The sequence below is a fragment of the Nelumbo nucifera genome, chromosome 5 (genome assembly GCF_055504915.1).
Source record: "Nelumbo nucifera cultivar China Antique chromosome 5, China Antique-T2T, whole genome shotgun sequence".
Classification (NCBI taxonomy): domain Eukaryota; kingdom Viridiplantae; phylum Streptophyta; class Magnoliopsida; order Proteales; family Nelumbonaceae; genus Nelumbo; species Nelumbo nucifera.
Genome location: NC_142653.1, coordinates 16,571,601 through 16,591,292, shown reverse-complemented (window position 1 = coordinate 16,591,292; position 19,692 = coordinate 16,571,601). Strand labels below are relative to the sequence as shown.

Below are 19,692 nucleotides of genomic sequence, written 5' to 3'. Positions count from 1 at the left end.
AATGCCACGTGGTAAAAGGTTTTACACCAGAAGACGTGTAATGTAAGTAGCAAAAGTTAGCCGAAAGATCCATGCATTGTATTTTACTCTTCGCTTAGAAGATAATTGGAAGACGAACCGATTAATCGTAGGGTTGCAGTGCTTTCTTGGCTGCCAACCCAACTACTACTCTGATGGAGATGTATTACTCACCAATCACCATACGCTGCTGCAGCCTCTCTTGTCCTGAACCATGAATTAAGTAATGACCCTAATGACTGATGGCCGGTCGAGTTGGCGGTGATGTGTTGCCGGCCGAGAAGACGAGAAACCTGAAGCCCGCGCAATTGAATGAACCATGGATTGGATTTTTTTTGGGGGGAAATTTTCTAAAATCCACCATCGGTTTTTCCAAATTCTCTTAAATCCACCGTAACTTTCTGAAATATAAAAATTCACCATGTCAATGAGATTTTATTTTCTAAAACTTATTATCCGTTACACCACCGTTAAAGCTGAATGACCTAAATTGTCCACGTCAACCTAAATGAATATTTTATGACTAAACTGCCCCTAAGTGGTGACTCACCCTGTTAAACAATATTTTTTTACCGAAATGACCTTAGGCGCCCAAAATGGCACAGCAAGCCGAATGAGCAGAGTGTCGAGACTGGAGAGTGTACTCTGAGCAAGAGAGAGAGAAAGAGAGAGGAGAAATCATGTCTGGTTCTCTTTCCTTCCTTCACAGTGCGTTCGCTTCTTCACAACAACTCACTCTTGGACCCAAATTCGTAGCAGCGAAAGCAAGTCCATCCCTGGTTATTGAAGCAAAGGCCACAGCGAAAGCAGCTGTAGTTGGACAGGGGTTCGTCGCTATAAATATAAAGGTTCGCAACACTGCAGGAGCAATCAAGCACCAGGCAGTGGCGGTTCGGAATGGAGCAGACATGTCGACCTTCTACAGTTGCAGTTTCGAAGGCTACCAGGATACCTTATACACCCATTCCCTCAGGCAGTTCTACAGGGAATGTGATATATATGGAACTGTGGACTTCATATTCGGAAATGCTGCCGCTGTTTTCCAAGACTGCAACATATATGCTCGGCTGCCGATGCAAGGCCAGTTCAATGTTCTCACGGCCCAAGGCAGAACAGACCCAAATCTGAACACCGGAATTCCCATTCACAACTGTTAAATTATGGCAGCTCCAGGCTTGGCTTCTAGCAATGGCACCACAAGATCTTATCTGGGGCGGCCATGGAAAGAATACTCCAGGGCTGTGTATATGCAATCTTTCATTGATAGTTTTATAGATCCCACTGGTTGGAGAGAATGGTCAGGTGACTTTGCACTGAGCACGCTCTACTACGCAGAATACAGCAATACAGGACCCAGATCAGTGACAATAGACAGAGTTGCTTGGGCCGGTTACCATGAGATAGATGACACAGACGCAGCCGATTTCACTGTCTCTAATTTTGTAGTAGGTGACTATTGGTTACCTCCCACAGGAGTTCTTCAATCTCAAACAAAAGGGAAGCAGCGGCTGAAGGAGGAAGAAAGCAGCGGCTAATGTTTGGGTTTCGGGTTGAATAACGACGGGGGTAATTTTGGTATTGCAAAATGGACTGAAAAAATAAAGGGTAAAATGGTAAATTAATGATATCCGTTAGTGAAGTTACTATTATCTTACTAAGATGAGTTTTTTACGTTTTGGAAAGTTGTGATGGGTTTTAAGAGATTTCGGAGAAACTGATGGTGGGTTTTGGACAATTTTTCTTTCTTTTTTTTTTTTTTTTTGCCAAAAAAAACAATAGGGAGCAAGAGCAATCAATCGTTTGCAGCACTTGCGTAGAAAAAAAAAATTCCAATGCGAAAATTTTCGCGTCAGGCAGCAATATTGGATATTAGTCGCCTATGGAAACTTGTTATCAGTTATCACGCATCTGATTCAGGTCCGGCAGGCCGAAAGGTGTTTTGCTGTTTGCAAGAGTCAGGCGTAGTTTTAGACAGAATATTGCACGTTATTATCTCCCGATTCGCTATCATTTACTTGAGTTAGTTGTTGATTTCCACGCACTTGGAGAAAACTTTGCACCCAAAATGGTTTTTCTTCAAGCTGTTTGTTTTTTGTTCTCTGAGAACATATTTTATATTTTTATCGGAAAAGAATGAGGAAACAAAAAAAAAAGTGGCTTTTGATTGATAGTTTGAAAAATGGGTATGGGAGAAGAATCATCAATTGGGGAGGAAAAAAGTTGATGACTGACTGACTGTTGAGGTATAACTTACAGACAAGAGTTTGGCGAGCACTTTAAGAAAGGCAAGTAAAGTTGAAAAGGGAACAGACAGATGAGAAAATAAATGAGATTTCCCACATTTGGTTCGTAGAAGAGAATTAGGTCATCCAAAAGCTCTGTTTTTTTCTCAAGTTTAGTCGATGAAAATCCTGTAAACACGTCATTACCATGTGAATACAATGTGAATGACGCGAAAATGCACGAGCGGTAGAGGGGGAATTTGGCTTGCAAGTTGCAACAATTTCGGGTAAAATACACCTCGGCCCCATGTATTTGTTCCCTTAGTCTATTTTAAAATGAGTTCACATCTCCGCCCCACAACGCCCTATATTGGAAATATTTTTCGATGATGATATCATCAAAATTGGTACTATCATCGTCAGGAGATGTTCTCGATACATGGCGGGAATGTGTTGTGGGGCGGAGATGTGAATTCCTTTAAATTAACCGTTTTTTATATTATGACCATTGAACTAAGTCATGCCCACCCAAACACAGCTTTAAGTGCCTGTTTGGGAAGGCTTTAAGGATGTGGTTTCTGATGGTGGTAAAAATTGGGAAAGCCGATAAGACCACTTGAGCCCTGTTTGGCAATATTTTTATTTGTTTTTGTTCATTTAGAAATTCCTATGTTAGAATAAGAATTTTATTTCTTGCTCTGCAGGAATACTATAGGCATTTGACAAATTGTTCTTCAAGAAGAGATTTTTGTTCTACTGAAATAAAAGCGATGTTTGAATATAAAAACTATTTCTTAAGGAATCCCCAATTTTTAGCCTATCTTCCTCTTAGATAAGGGAAAATTATGTCACTACAACAAATCAATGCAACACAAACAATGGCAACATATTTTTATACATTTTTACAAAGAAATAAACATGGTTCTAAAAAAAATTAGACAAGAAAGACATGGTTCGGGAATACTGAAAAAGGTCGCCCATAAACACATTTCTACATAGAAATAAACATGAAATTTACAACCTCCAACTCCAAGCTCAACCGAATGAAGTTTGGGACTAGAGCTTGGAGTTGGGAGGTTGTAAATTTCATGCGAAATAACAACATTGCCGCTTTTCTCATGTGAGAGCACTGTGCACGTGTTTGTAAATCCTTTACGATGTTGTGGGAACCGGGCGTTCCCTGAAAATGTGTTCTTTGAGAGTGTCAATTTCTCCCTCTCAAAGAATACTTTTTCTTTTTCTTTCTTTCCCTTTTTTTTGCTAATGTTCTCACTTGGGAATGACTTATTTCTTGCATTTTTTTTTGTCAAACATGTTTCTGTAAAACAAAAACATCAGGAATGAAAGAAACACTCTCACAAAACATTGCCAAACAGGGCCCTGACTTCTTTAAAACACTGGTGCTCAAACACCGTGGCTGAATCAATGCACGTGCACCTTACTTCCAACGCAGAAACCCTCTCAAATAGGTCAGAATGCAGCTTTTGACATTCCGAGCTGGGTCTCAAATGGAACTCACACAAACTGTAAAATGTATTTGGTGAAAATCCAAAAAGTCAATATTGGTCTTCAAGTAATTTGTTCAGAACACGAATACTCAACGACCACAACTCAATCAAAGCAATTCACCTCTAACATATAAGCGTCCCAAACGGGCTCTAAATTTAGGCTGAAAGATAAAGGATGAACCAAGCTAGGTCAGCTCATTTACCGCCCTGTCTTCTGTGAATATTTGTTTGTCAAAATATTTTCCAGCCGTGTGTTGTTGAATGTTGAATTAAAGTTTGTAGAGTCAAGGTTTCAAGTAGCTAGACGAATTAATTGAATATGCACTTTGACCGTTCATTGGCAGTTACATATATAGTCAAAACCACGATCGCATCCACAAATGTTTTCCTTGATTTGGGAGCCGGGAGGGGTGCAAACCTCAAAAGACTAGCTTAGGCCAGCCATACTAAGCCCAGGCCCAACTTGTTTAATTAATGGGCCTTATAGCTGCATGCATATCCGACGGTGACCCATGGGCCGTCAAGTGAAGGATTGAGAAATAATTCCTTATCAAGGGGAGAATTTGCACTATATCAACAGCTATATATTTTTTGGGTGAATTACAATGAGGCACGCATTTTTCGTAAGATTTTGTCATAGCTTGGTAAGACCCATTTCTTTTGTTTTGCCTTTTTTGCCAAACAAAATAAAAAATCTGAAATAAATGAGAGCTTCTTTTTAGTAGAAATAAACTAAAGGTGGCTTTCCTTTATTATCTTAAAATAGATAAAGTAGGACTAGATTTCGTTCAATCCAATCCAGTCCAATATGAGTCCATTACAAATGGATCAGGTCCAATTCAATTCAATGTCTGAATTATCCAATCTGTTCAAATTGATTTTAATTTAGATTAGTTCCAATCCAAACTTGGTCCATTGACACCTGTATTCTTATTTTATGTTAATGGATCGGATATCAGTTCAACCTAACCCAATATCCAATATAAATCTATTATAAATGAATCAAGAATCCAATATATACTTTGTGCCATTATGTCTGGAGTGCTCCAATTCAATAATACATATGTATTATTGGTAATTTGTCCAAATTAATTTTGATTTGGATGGATCCAACCCAAAACAATTCTACTGGCATCCCTAATATTACACCATAGGCCAGTGGATTGATCCATCAGCTGGACTACCGAGGGGAGTTAATTGGTTGGGCTGGGTGCAATTGAAGATCAAACTACCAACCACCCAAACCCATTATGGCCCACGTATGTATACAATTGTAGAACTAGAGATCGAACCTACCCCCCCCCCCCCCCACGGGCCCCACCTTCCTAATAAAAAAATTAAAAATCCATTTAAGCTTTATACAAGGTTTTACACTGAACGTATCCATTTAAGGTTTTACACTGTACGTATCCATTTAGTGTAGGGGTGGCAATTTCTTAACCATTGCAATCCATCCAATTCATTCATTTACAACTTATCCATTTAATGTATGGATGGAACATGGGTGGAGCAACCCAATGAGCCAATTACAAATGGATGAGTTCGGTTGGATTATGGTTGTCCATTTAGGCGGGGATGCGGAGATCTCCCACTTGTACTATGCAAATACAAGGTTTAAAATTTTCATATAAGGTTATGTATTTACACTCTTTTCAAACTGAGCCTAGGTTGAAATATTCAAATGGGTCAATATATGTGGATTAGGTAGGGGAACAATTTGGGTTAGCCCAATTGGCATTCTACACTGCTCAGAGTTTGGGCCTTTGGATTGGTTCTATTCAAATTTTGACAAAATTTCAACCCAAGCCCACCTAAGTTGTACACCTTTTTTTTTATTTTTTTTTATAAATAGTTGCACACCTAGGATTAGGTTTGTATTTGTACTCTTTCCAACCCCTATATTGGGAAAGAGCACAAATACAGATATGTACAGTACAAATGTATACAAAATATAAGGTTTTGCACTTGCATATTTGTATTTGTACTCCTTCCAAACTGAGTATAAGGCTCAGTTTAGGAGTACAAGAGTGCAAAACCTTGTATTTTGTATTATTTTCTATGTATTTTGCACAGTACATATTTATATTTGTACTTTTTTCAAACTAAGCCTCAAGAGTACAGATGCAAATATGTACTGTATAAATACATATAAAATAATACAAAATATAAAATTTTGCACTCTACATAATTGCATTTGTACTCTTCAGTACATATTTGTATTTATACTCCTTCCAAACTGAGCCTAAGAGTACAGATGCAAATATATACTGTACAAATACATATAAAATAATATAAAATATAAAATTTTGCATTCTACATATTTGCATTTATACTCCTTCCAAATTGAGCCTAAGGCTTAATTTGAAAAGAGTACAAATACAAATATGTACAGTACAAATACATATAAAACAATATAAAATATAAGGTTTTGCACCCTACATATTTCTATTTGTACTCCTTCCAAATTAAGCCTAAGTGACAGGTGAATTAGTCCATTTGAGTTGAACACGTCAGATCGTACGTTCAAGATATCTGACCCCTTAGATCCGAATAACATGGCAAAGAGAAATAGAGAGAATAAGAAGATTAAAAAAAGAAAAAAAATAAGGAACAATGGAGGAAGAAGAGATAACTCTCAACCACTATTCTTGGATATTCCTATCATCCCTACTGAACACGGACATGCATCCTCTGCGGTCATCCAAAATTGTCTTACTAGAGGACATTTAATAAAAATATGATATGATTTCATCCTCCATTGGTTCAATACAGCTCGAACAATGACGCATAATATTCGAGTCCTCTATTATGTAGGAATTTTTTACTGGTTACCTACCATTAATAAGAAGTCAAAGGAAAATTCTTATTTTTTGATATTATTAAATTTTTCAAAAAATCTTTCCTTAGGCTTTGATATTATCCTCTTCGTGAGAGTGATTTAAGTCTCAATATATGCAGATTTGATTGTACATTTATAAAACATTAATAAAATACTAAGATAATGATTATTATATAATGATAAAATAATAATAATTTATTGGTAAAATATTAATTTAAAAAATAATAAAGTAAAAATAAATTAATAAATTAATTCAAAATCAGAAATTTTTGGTTGATTCTGATTCCTCCAAATGAACCAAACAGTAATGATTTCTTGTCTAAAACCAAACAGCTATTGGTAATAGGCAATTCCAATCCTAACAGCGAACCAAACAGATCCTTAGAATTTAATTGAAAATTGATATGTTTGTTTAAATTCATGTATTTTAATTTTAATAGAGAGTGTGCAATTTTACTGGATCCACACCTACATACTACAGCAATGTATGCTACACGAGAAGCCCTTTTCTTCCCCATTGCCCCCTCTAAATTTTCTACTTTTTTATTTTTTTCCATTTTCTCAGAGAATATTCACACATTCCTAATTTCTCATCATAATCACTTCACTTCCACTCCACTTTAATTTGTTCTAAAAAGTCTACCCTTAAGGCCCGTTTTCTTTTGGGTAAGTTACTTACCCGGGTAAGTGCATCTACCCATGTTTTTTTTATTTCCCATGTAAATAAGGCAATGATCATTTTATCCATAAAAATCCATTATTAAAAGGGGCATTTTTGTCTCATTAAGTAATGACAACTTCCCCCAGGTGAAAAAGTTATTTATCCACCTAGGAGATGTATCACTTACCCGGGGTAAATACCCAAGAAAATAAACCCATTGACCAACTTTCCCCCTCTCAAAATCCAAAAAAACAATGCCCCCTAAATCTATTTGCCCCCTCCTACATCCCTATTCTTTGACCAATTGATTTTTGTATCTTTTAAAGTATCCATTAATTAAGTATCCATCTAGCTTTGAACGGGAATGAAAAAAAAAGGTTTTATTAAGAAAAAGAAAAAAGTTTGTAGTGCTTGGACTTATTTATTTAACTTAATAACCTAATTAAATGTAATTGAATAGTAACTTAATAAATTAATCAATTAATTAAAACATTAACTTAATCAAAATATAATAAAAATTAATATAAAATTTAAAATCAATTTAAAATAATAGAGATTAATAAATATATTATAAATTTTTATTAATTTAAAATAACTTAGAAATAGTGGAAATAATAAAATCTAATTAAAAGTAATAAAATAAGTATAAATAAAAAAATTATTTTATGGTTACTACTAAAAATTATTTATAGAAAATTAAAATTTGTCCAGTTCCATTTAAAAATAATTAAAACTAATACAAATTAATACAAATTCACTTAACTACATATAACCAAAAATTAATTCTTGGGAATGTCATAAGGCTCATCTTGCTTCAGTTTCACTGAGTATTATATGATTAATAAAAACTATAAGCCTATATTAGTAGAAGATTATTATATAATAATTAGTTATTAATATAGACTCAATATACTAAAACTATGATCAATACAAATATAGAATTTATACTAATATACTAATAAGAACAAGGTATTAGTATAGGATAATCAATAAAACATGATTAATAATATATGAATGATAATAATAAAGCAATATTGAGGGGTTCAACTATGATATGGAAAAGATATGATATCGGAAAACAATTGACCAATAAACTGAAATCATAAACGTGGTATCAAATAAGGTGTTATTTATCAAAATTCATGGGTGGGTTTTGGTTGATCAAAACTCTTTCCATATCATATTATTTCTACATCATAGATTTTCCCAATATTGAGTCATGATTAATAACAATGTAGGATTATTAATATAAGATCATTCATAATAAATTAATCAATGGTGCAAACACCCCCATCAACTTTTAATCAAATAGTTGTGTTAATTTTACTAATTTTAAGTAAAGTTGAAAAATTATTATAATATAACAAATTAATGTAAGCCAACAAAATATAAACATTACACCAACTGATTGAAATATTAATTAACGTAAATAAAGAAGATGAAATTAAAATTAATATTTGATTATATGCATCTCTCAAAACAAATTAATTCTTTCAAGAAAAAGGTATTTTTATAAAAATAAAATGTATACATGTATATATTTGTCTGGATTACGTTGGACAGACTTGGGCTACCTGAGGCCTCAACCAACGTTTAGGAAAAACTTGAGATTTTTGGTCTAGGCCAAGCCCATAGCCCAAAAGCTCAAGTCCAAACTATGCAAAAAAATTGGGTTGGTTGAAGTTGGATATGGCCCACCCAAGTTGTAGCCCTACTTAGGAACATTAGAAGGTTTCCCCTATTTTAATTTCACTTAACAAAGCTTATGTATTGATTGGGCCCAACTACAATTCCGTTTTCAAATATAAATATCAGTGAATCCATGTTCAAATTAATAATGTTTTTGTAATTAAAATTTATAAATTTCCATAATATAATAGTTATATACAATTCTTCTCTATTTCTTATTGTTGTGTGTAAATTCTAAACCTAATTAAATTTACATTTTGTCAATAAGTCTACAAATTGCAAAACATTATTTTCTATTAATGTATTAAAATCCTAAAAACATCAAAGAATTCCTTCTGGTCAAATTTCACATGATAAACCCCACATATTACATGGAGATTTTTTTAACCCCCAAGGCCCCAACCATGATAAAGGCGACTTTACTTCAATTTCACTTAACAAGCACATGCAGTGCTTGAGCCCTGACTTTTGTCTCATACTGATTTTCCCTAGGATTGCGTTTGGTTGCAATGCAAATAAATCTGCATTGATGCAAAACTATGGTGGTGCAAATGATTCAAGTGTAAATTCTGGCCTATTTTTGTTTCAAATCTTTGCTTATTTTGTTTGATTGCAGTACAAATAAAGTAAATTAAGAAATGAAACAGAATAAAATAAAACCCAAAATAAAATTAAATGAGGATTTACATTTCTTTCATTTACACTCCCATGCATTTGTGCTAGTACAAATAAAATTGTGCACTACAGCCAAACATAGCCTAAAGCTTAATTTGGGCAAGAGTATAAATAATACTAACATACAAGGTTTTGCACTCTACATATTTATATTTGTATTCTTTCCAAACTGATCCTAATTGTAATTATAATAAAATGTTCAGTTTGAAAAGAATAAAAATACAAATTTATAAAGTATAAAACATTGTGTTTTATATTATTTTGTATGTATTTATACTGTGCATATTTGCTTTTGTACTCCTTCCAAAATAAGCCAAACCTTCAATTTTACTTAACCACGTGAATGAACAAGTCGCCACTAGTTATTACAAAATTACAATCAAAATATCTTAATTTTGGAGATTTATATAACAAATCCCATTTTTCTTACATCAATCCAATGGTTCAGATTTCAATGAATCCCTTTCATGGTGTTTGGAAGCATGGGCGCTTTTTGGAACCGATTTTCAAGAAAAAATGTTCATGCTTCCAAGACCATTTTTTCACAAAAAAAACACTTCTACCACGTAGACAGTGAGCAATACTCTGCTGTTTGGTAAGGTGATTTTCATCACCGTTTTTCATGTATGTGCTGACAGGTAAGCACCACATAGGATACACATCAATCAACCGTTGAGGGAAATGATTCACCGATGCATAAAACACCAAATTTGACATTTCATATATTGGTGGGGTCCTGATTTTTGAGACATGCCCGATTGTTTAATAATCGGCTAAACCAAACAATGAGAAACATGGGCATTTATTGAAATGCCTATGTAGATCTGACGTGACACCATTTTTTTTTTTTTTTTAAACGGCCACAGTTCCAAACATCCCAAAATGTGAAGGTCTCCTTTGTGCACCTTGGATGATTAACTGATTGACTAAGCACAACGCAACCAAACTATTCCAATAGAAAATAGTTGCAGTGGGAATCACCATCTGCGTCTGCGGCCCCATCATTTTCTTTGTTCCTTTAAATATGAAGTTTCTTTTTTTTTTTCTGGTGAGATGGATATAATTGATAGATCCCAATCGTTTGATAGGCGGACCTTTTTCATCAGCTACAATATAATAATCAAGTGCAGGAGATCTTTTAGATGATTAAAAAGGTTTGGCTTAAATGAAAAAAAGAAAAGAGAAACGTTTGATTAGTTATATCTATTCCACGTGGGATCAGTTTTATTAAATCTATAATAATCAGGGGTGGATTCGAGCTATTCGAGCTTGATTTGAAAAAAAATATTTTATAAAAATAAAAAAATTATATATAAAAATATTTTTTATTTGATATTTAAAAAATTAAGAATTATAATAATTAGTTATTATTAATATAAAAATAAAAATATTATATATAATATTTTTATTATATATATTATCTTATATAATAATAATAATAATAATAATAATAATAATATATTATTATTATTATTATTGTTATTATTATGTAATATTCGAATCGGCTCTTGAGCCTTACAAGTCGAATTTTATTATGGTCAAAACTCGAAACCGAGCCGAATCAATCCAATGATAATAATCATTTGCCTTGGACATCATTACTGATCATTGACTATCATTAGATAATGAAAGACAAGACAAGAATTATCATCATCATCTTCTTGTATCATTCATATAGATGTAATTGAAATGCCATGCTAGACTAGTAGAAAAACGTCTTAAACTATTGGAATTATGTCTAATACTAGTTAACCAATCCGCTGCAAAATTAACTTCTCTAAGCACATGAGAATATTGAACCGTCAAGCCATGCAACGAATAGAGAAATAAGCAATCTTCAACAGTAGACTTCACGCTTGAAGGGAAAGGGAAATCATAAGCTTCGAGTCTCCGTCAATGAAACACAATCTTATGAGCTTCAGCTGTCTATGTGCTGAATTGATTGAACAACTTCCTATATCTTTGCTCGAGAGAATAAAACTTCACCCCTGCTATTTCTCATTACTACGTATGGCGCAAGTTTCTTCTCGGTTACAGTTTTTTTGGGTGGGGGTGGGTGCACTCGACGAGTGCACTCGTGAATGGCAAAATGACATGTCGATCAGGCCAACGTTAACGCGCGTTTGAGCATTAATGTGGTCTGGTTGGTTCAATCGAGCAGTTCACACGGTCATGAACCGGTTTGTGTCCATGCGAACCGGTCTGGAACACAGATAAAAGGCCATGTTTCTTCGATTTCTTTCCACCGAACCCTGCCCATACACCAAACCCTTCCTCCATCAGCGGCGATAGAACGCCGACGAGTCATTGATGGCGACAGAGCTCCGGCGACGACGTATTCTTCATCTCCTCTCCATTCTTCTTCTTCTCGACAAAGTTCCAACGTGTTCTCCTCTGCGAAGCGGCGAATGTAGATGGAAAAGAAACCCATGAAGAATAGAGCCGTCAGGAGCACCACCACCGTCAAAGCCATGGAGGAATCGAAGGTCGACATGGGTTGCAGGGGTTTTCTAGCTGTTGCTGCCCAGGTGATTGCAGGTAGACCTGTTCATGGGCCGGGTGGCCCGACGGGCCGGCCCGGCCCAGCCCCCGGACGGGCTTGAACGTGGTTATAGGCCCGCGGGCTTAAATTCGGGCCAAAAAGCCCGACCCGCAATAAAATCGAGCCGGGCTCGGGTTTTGTCAAAATAGCCCGGCCCGACCTAATATTAGACTTAAAGTGAGTAATGTGATTATGTCAATTTGAATAGATTTTTTGATTTAAGAATGTAAAACTGTGTTTTAAAATATAAAAGAAAGGGGAAAAAACCATCTTATAGGCCCATTGTTCATTTAAAAGAGAAAAAAAACTATATGAATTTTTAATTCTAATTTGAATAGGGAAAATTGTTTTTTTTTTTTTAGGTCGGGCTTCGGGCTCGGGCTCGGGCCTAGCATATTTCCCTTAATGACAAGTGAAAGCCCGGCCCGGCCCATGAACAGGTCTAATGGCAGGGGTTAGTGGCGGAACCGGGTAGTAATCTTGGGGAAGAGACGGAGACTCGTCGGGGTCGGGGGCATCTATATCGAGGAGTTTCTAGGTGTAGGGTTTCTTCATTGATAATGGATGATTTGCTTTTGGCTTTCCCAGCACTAGAGAGCTCTGCGTAGAGTCCTGCAAAGAACTCTGCTTCAACATGTGCAACACTGCAAAGAACTCTGCAAAGAGCTCTACTTCAACATGTGCATTCCATCTCTCTCTCTTTTCTTCTTCCCCTCCTTTCTTCTCATTGGAGTTCCTGTCATCTGATGAAAGCAAGGGGATGGTGGATTTTTTCTCGCTGCAGGTGGCTTACCCGTTCATGACACTGGTGTGCACTAAGTTGCCATGAATGTTTGATTCAATGGAGGAGAGTCAACAATAGCTGGTACAACCAGCCAAATTATTAATAATGGAGAAAACTTTTGTTAATTCGTGGTTAACACGTGTTCGCCTCTCATTCGCGGGTGCACTCGTCCAATGCACCCATAGGCGCACAAAATGTGTTGTGTACTAGGTCTAAGTTTTCTTATTACCTTATCCAAGTTCCAAAGAGGAATACTATGGGAACTATTGATGGCCAGAATGGGCTGAGGGCAACACTGTAATTTCGCATTCGAGCCGAGGGCTGATTGAAGTGACCAAGGTCCGCGGTAGCCGAGAACTAGTAGGTTAGACCTAAGAAAAGAGAAAGAATGTTAGAGGCCCCTAGTGGAGACTTGAGGGAGGGACTCCGACGGTCAAGTTAGTAAGGGCACAACACCAAGTGGACAAGGCTTGAGGTGAGGACGCTTAGACGAGGCCACAAAGGAAACTGAAGAGTTCTTAGAAGTGTTGAGTTTAGATTCTAGCCATTTACCTAGAAAGGGTTGTCCCTTATTTATACTTGAGGCCGCCTAGGTGGGCTCGGACAGTTAGGATGCAGTCCGACCCTGAGCAGCGCAACCATCTGAGGTCGCCGCATGCGGCTGCGTCATTGGTTCCAAGTAAGGAGCCAACCTCTGTTTGGTGCACGCCCTCATAGGGTCCGCCCTAAGCGTCGCTACCTGCCATGTGTATGCGCGCTATTGGGTCAGACCATGTGCGCCTACATCAGGGACCATCATACAAACCATCGAGTGCCTATTTTTTATTTATTTATTTTTATTGAAACAATAATGCCAAAAACTTCATTCATAGTTGAAGCCCTCCCAAATGAGACCGGATCTGCTCCTCACACCTGGCACCTCACACGCACATTGTACCATGCATTGGGAACATCTCCCGTGAATATTAGTTATTATTCACGGGATATGTTCCCAATACACTGTGGATGTGCATGTGAGGCGCCTATTTGTGAGGAGCAGATCCCATCTCCTCCCAAATGGGGATGTAAGGAGTTGAGCAATATTTTAAAAATAACCCAGAATTGGAACCATTATGGCCACTGGTTTTTGGGTTGACAGTTCAACTGTCCAGTCCGAATGGATGGCCTATTCTAACAAAAAATAAAAAATAATTAAAATAAAAATGTCAAAACTGTTGAACAGGTCGAATGAGTTAATGGTTTGACTACCTGGGTCAACGGATTGTTGACCAATTCAATGGTTTTTGGCTAAGAACTGGGTTTGGGGTAAAATGAAACCGATTGTCTGAACGGTTTCCAGGTCGAACGGTCCAACCATCCAAAGATAGGCTCTAACACAAAGCTCACCCATATATACAATGTTCAAAGTATCGACACGTATCGGCCCGTATAGACTAATACGTATTGTTTCGGCACCCTACTAATACACCCCTACAGTGGGTGTATCAGTGGTTTGATCGATTCAAGGTGTTGCAAAGACCTAAACCGGATCCCCTGAACTAGTTGGCAAAAAAAGAAAAAATCACCAAAATGAGTATTGATTCGCTCTATACGACGTATTGGGCATATTGATATTTTGAACCTTGCATATATGTGCCCCATATATACATCCCCTCGTGAGGATGTTTGTGAGTGTGGGGTGCACTCTACGGAGAGCCATGCGAATTTGTAGGTGAAGCCCATATTGAGCAAATAGTCAAGAATCAAGATCTTGGAGTGCGTGTGGACCTAACACATTGATAACAGTGAATAAGAAAAAAGGGTTATCAAACATTTCTCTTAAACTTTAATTTCCTTGACTTTATGATAAGTACGTGGTAACTCTAAAGACCCCCTCATCAGACATTAATTGCTAAAAAGCTAAAGGCGTTTTAAAATTACAATCATGGTTTTCAAAACTGGACCGGACCGGACGGCTGGATTGGAAAAACTAGGAATCGATTAGGTGATCGGTTTCGGTTTTTTTCAAAACCAGAAATTTGCCCAAAACTATTGATTTTGGTCAACAAACCACTGACCCGAATAATTAACTGTTTAAATGATTTTGACCATTTATTATTTTTTTGTCAGAACCGGCTGATCATTCGACCCAGTGACCGGACCCCTGATCAGTTCGTTCTCCAGATCGTTTTTAAAAACCATGATTACAATAGAGCCTTATATATTCAACTTCATCCTTCAAACCAAAATTTCAAAATTAAGCCTATCCATCCATTCAGATTGAACTATTGGTCTGAATAAAATTGTTGGTGGGTTGTCCAGTTGTGGAAGAGGAAATAAAACCTCACTCACGCATCCTTCAATTTTGATTTTTTTTTCTTGTATGTTGGATGAAGCAGTTTTGACATCCACTGCAAAAATGCACAAGTAAACCTCGTTGTTATATGAGTGAACATGAAATGGGCAATGAAATAGTTTTGTTATTAAAAGAATGAGACATGTGGCCACTTATTTTAGGGTCACTAACGTTAACTTGACCAAAATATGTATAATACAAATAAGGGTCTAAGGAGACGGGTGCAAGTCTAGGATCGGGTCAAGTCAGGGTGAGTTCTTATAACTTATTTCATAGATTTAAGGGCGTTAATTCAATTCTAGAATTATTAAAAGATAATGGTTATCATGTTTTAGGAGAAAATTTTCCTTTAGATGTAAAGTTTTAACACACAATATACATACGTACATAAAATAAATAGATAGGAACATACATAGTTTATAGATGCGTAGTTGCTTATACATACATACATGGGTATACATACACACATATAAACTCTTTAATGGGCTTGCATTTGGTTTAGCTCTTGCCCAAACTTGGAATAGTGTAAAGCTAAATCCGAATATATAGCCCCAAACTTTACTCTAAGCGAAGGGAATGATATGAAAGCCAAAAAGAGGGAAAAAATGACATGGAGGGAGGAAATTGCCCATAAATCTGGCAAAAAGTTGACCTAACTTGTGAATTCGATCCAACCTAACATGAAAAAACAAGGTTAGGGTCTCATATTTAACTACTTAAATGTGTGAATGACCCAATCCAACCCAACTTAGAAAAACTGGGTTGGGTTATGGGTCAACCCGCTAACCTGATTAACAGGTCTAATTGGGACTATTTATGTATTGTTATAAGTTTCTACTCTTTAATTTTTACTCTTTGAATTGTTGAATGTTCAAATTTTTTATTTTATGTTTGGAAATTTAAGGTTAAATCCTTTAATTTTGGTATTTTTCATGTATTTTTTATTTTTTAAAATTATAATTACTTTTTAAGGATAACTTGAATTGACCCATGGGTCAATCCTAACCAAAAATTTAGGGTTATGATATAACATTTGCCAACCCAATTTGAAATTCGAACCAACCTGAAATCAACCCTAAATGTCTTGGCCCAATTCGAACCTGACCCACCTAACCCATTATTAGGTATAATTACCCACTGAGTGAGAGAGAGAGATTTTAAGCTATAAGTAAAAATATTTCTATAAGCTATAAGTGATAAGGAAAAATTAACGTATGAAGACCAAACAAGAAGTCCCGAGAACCTGTGAGACCTTTGCAATATGACACAAACTCATGAAATGCCAACAAAGGAGTATTAGACCTTCAATAAAGACAAAACACTTCAAGAGGTTCCCCTAACAAACATTGGGTTAGAGAGCAAATTGAGTGCCAAGGCGAACCCCATCCCAAGGCAATCAAAAATCCCAAATGTCACATCTGGGGTGAAAGGAGAAGACATTATCCCTCCCCTCTAAAATTGGAATTAGCAGCCAACAATCAACAAAGGAAAATTTTCCAATAATAATCTCATCCACAAACGATGACAAGGCATCCCATAAAACGAAACCTTCCAAAAAAGAGTGAAGCGAACCACAACTACCAAATTAATCCCGTCCCATGAGGTCGAAAAGTTCAAAGTGTTGAAATAATAATGCTTGCTTCCGTATTGTTAGTGGATACAAAAAGCTAAATCCACATCCAGACCGTTAAAATTAAGGAAAAATTCCTGATTAGTATTTTGGCTCGAATAAAAATTTGTTTCCCCAAACTTTAAAGTGCGATAATTTAATATCTGAACCATGGTTTTTAAAATCGATTCGGTGATCGAATCGCTTAGGGGTCCGGTTATCGGTTCGAACGATTGGCCCGTTCTAATAAAAAAAATAAAAAAATAAAAAATTGAAAAACGGTCAAAACGGTTCAAACAGTTAATCGGCCGATTCAGTGGTTTGCTGACCAAAATCAACGGTTTTGGAGAAAAAAGGAACTGATCAGGCGACCGGTTCCTAGTTTTTCCAGTACAGTCTGGTTTTGAAAACCATGATCTGAATTTTTGAAACTTGACAACCTAGTACTTGCCATTAATGGATCGTCAGTTATGTTATCTCATGTATGATATAAAACTTTAAAAAATATTAAAATTACCCTTAAAAATAAAGCATACTGTTCATCATCTTCTTCCTCAAAAAGTGAAACAGAGCTCAAGCTCTCTGTCATCGAGAGAGAGAAAAAATACTAGTAGAAAACTAAATTGTGAGAAAACTTTGGGGGCATCAGTCTTGAAAGCCCAGTCTTGGACCAAATTGTCACCGGAGCCAAAAAATCTGCCTTCTGAGTTCTCCACTTGTATTACTATTACCTCAAAGCAACTTCTGCGAGCATGGCTGCATGGGGCATCAGTCCTGGAAGCCAAGATATCAGAAAGCTTCCTAGCTAGTTCCCTCACCCTGATTGTTGATGGGCAATAGCTTCAATGTGCGTACCGACTGCCAGCCTCATGTGGAGGAGACGGGATCTACTCCTCACAAATGGGCGCCTCACATGTACATCCACCGTACATTAAGAACATTTCCCATGAATAATAATTAATAAGTACTAAAGATATTCCTCCACGTGAAGTCCCATCCATTCACGAAAGGTTTAAGCGATCAGTACGTCATATACGTCATATGCAACATTTGCTACTGCCCCAAATATTCTCTCCTCCTTTGCACTGTTCAGCTGCAGCAAGAAATAAGCAACTGTGCTTAATTTCTTTACAGCTCCCCTCAATTACTCTGTTCTGTTCTAAAATGCAAAACCATATTTTTATGAATTCAACCATCTCAACTGGGTTTCATCAGGTGACTTTTTTTTTTTTTATAATTTCACTGGATGAATTCCAAACTTAAAACTAGGGAAGAGTAGTTCATCTCTAATTCTAATGATGGAGAGAACTGTATAATAAAGAAGCCATTATCTTTTCTCTCCGCAGTTTTTATAGTTTAAAATCAGCATGCACATGGCCTTTCGTTTCTTCTGATAAGAAAAGATTAATTTTTATAAAAAGTTGTACAGTGCAAGATATGATCGGACTTTGTACAGTCTACTTGAAAGTTGAAACCCTTCAAACCCTTCGAGTTCTCCATTTTTGCTTTTGTTTCCTTCTGCAACATGACACATTGATTGGGTGGTTGTTGTCATTGCAGTTATCCGCTTCTTCTTCCGTTTCCATTAACTTTAAATTTTGAGCTTCAATCTTGTTTAATTTTCTATTTGGTTGATTATCTTTTAGAGGGAAAAATTAAAAAGGATAAAAAATTTGACATTTGGTTTTGATTTTAGTGGATGATTGATAAAGAAAATTAAATGATACTTGAAGGGTATTTATGTCTTTTTACATGTCACTTAACAGCTGGTTAACGACAGGTACTAGATTGTTGTGCTTCGAAAGTTCGAATAATGGATTGTTACATTTTTTAAAGTTCTAGAATCAAATTGTCACTCGAACCAAAATACATGGTATTGATAGGGAATTTTCCCTAGAATTAATAGCGAAAAATTTGCCACCAATTTTGCCCCCATTTATTGTTTCACAAAACACATCACCAGGCTGATCATGGATGTTGAAAAATCTAGCAGATCGAAAGTCGTTGGAATTAAAAATGCCAAATAGGACATACATGTAGATGGAAAAACTTAAGCTTTTGGGGGCCAATAGCCTTATCCTGTTGAGAACATTCTTGAGAATGCCATGTAACCATGAGAGGGGTAAAATAGTAATTGTCCCATATTTTATTTTGACCAAAAGATAGGCATGGGCATGAATGGATTCACCCGTTCAGCCCAAAAATACTCTCAACAGCATAAGCTCTTGGCTCCCAACAACTAAACTTATCTCTATATAGATATAGATAGATCCATAACACCGGTATTATTGGAGATGATCTTCACTGTTAGGTGTGCTCACGGTTTGGTTAACCGATAAACTATGGGCCTATTTTTAAATCGAACCAGTACTATCGTTTTTTGGAAAACTAGTAACTGAAATCAAACAAAAGTCGATTGGTTAACCAACTGACCGGTTCGATTAACTGTTGGTTTTCGGTTTTTGATATTTACAATATATATTATAAAAAATATATAAATATATAATAAAAACTAGAAATATATAAAATATTTATATTTTAAATAATGAATAATATATATATATACTATATATATATATATAATGCATATTTATTGATTTATAAATAAATAAAAATTATAAAATATATAATATACATAAAATATATAAAAATACATATTTACAGATCGATTTAGTTAACCACCAGTTTTGATTCGATTCAATTTTTCGGTTTTTCTTATTCACCCCTATTCGTTACAGCAAAACCCTCAAATAAAAGGCACAGCTAAGAGTTACAAAAGGTTAAAGACGCCATACAGGGGTTCACCTGAA

At 35.9% G+C, this 19,692-nt stretch overlaps 1 pseudogene; it reads left to right on the top strand.

Moving 5' to 3' along the window:
* Positions 1-561: 561 nt before the first annotated feature.
* On the top strand, positions 562-1,686 carry LOC104603707 (putative pectinesterase/pectinesterase inhibitor 41 pseudogene; annotated as a pseudogene).
* Positions 1,687-19,692: the final 18,006 nt, after the last annotated feature.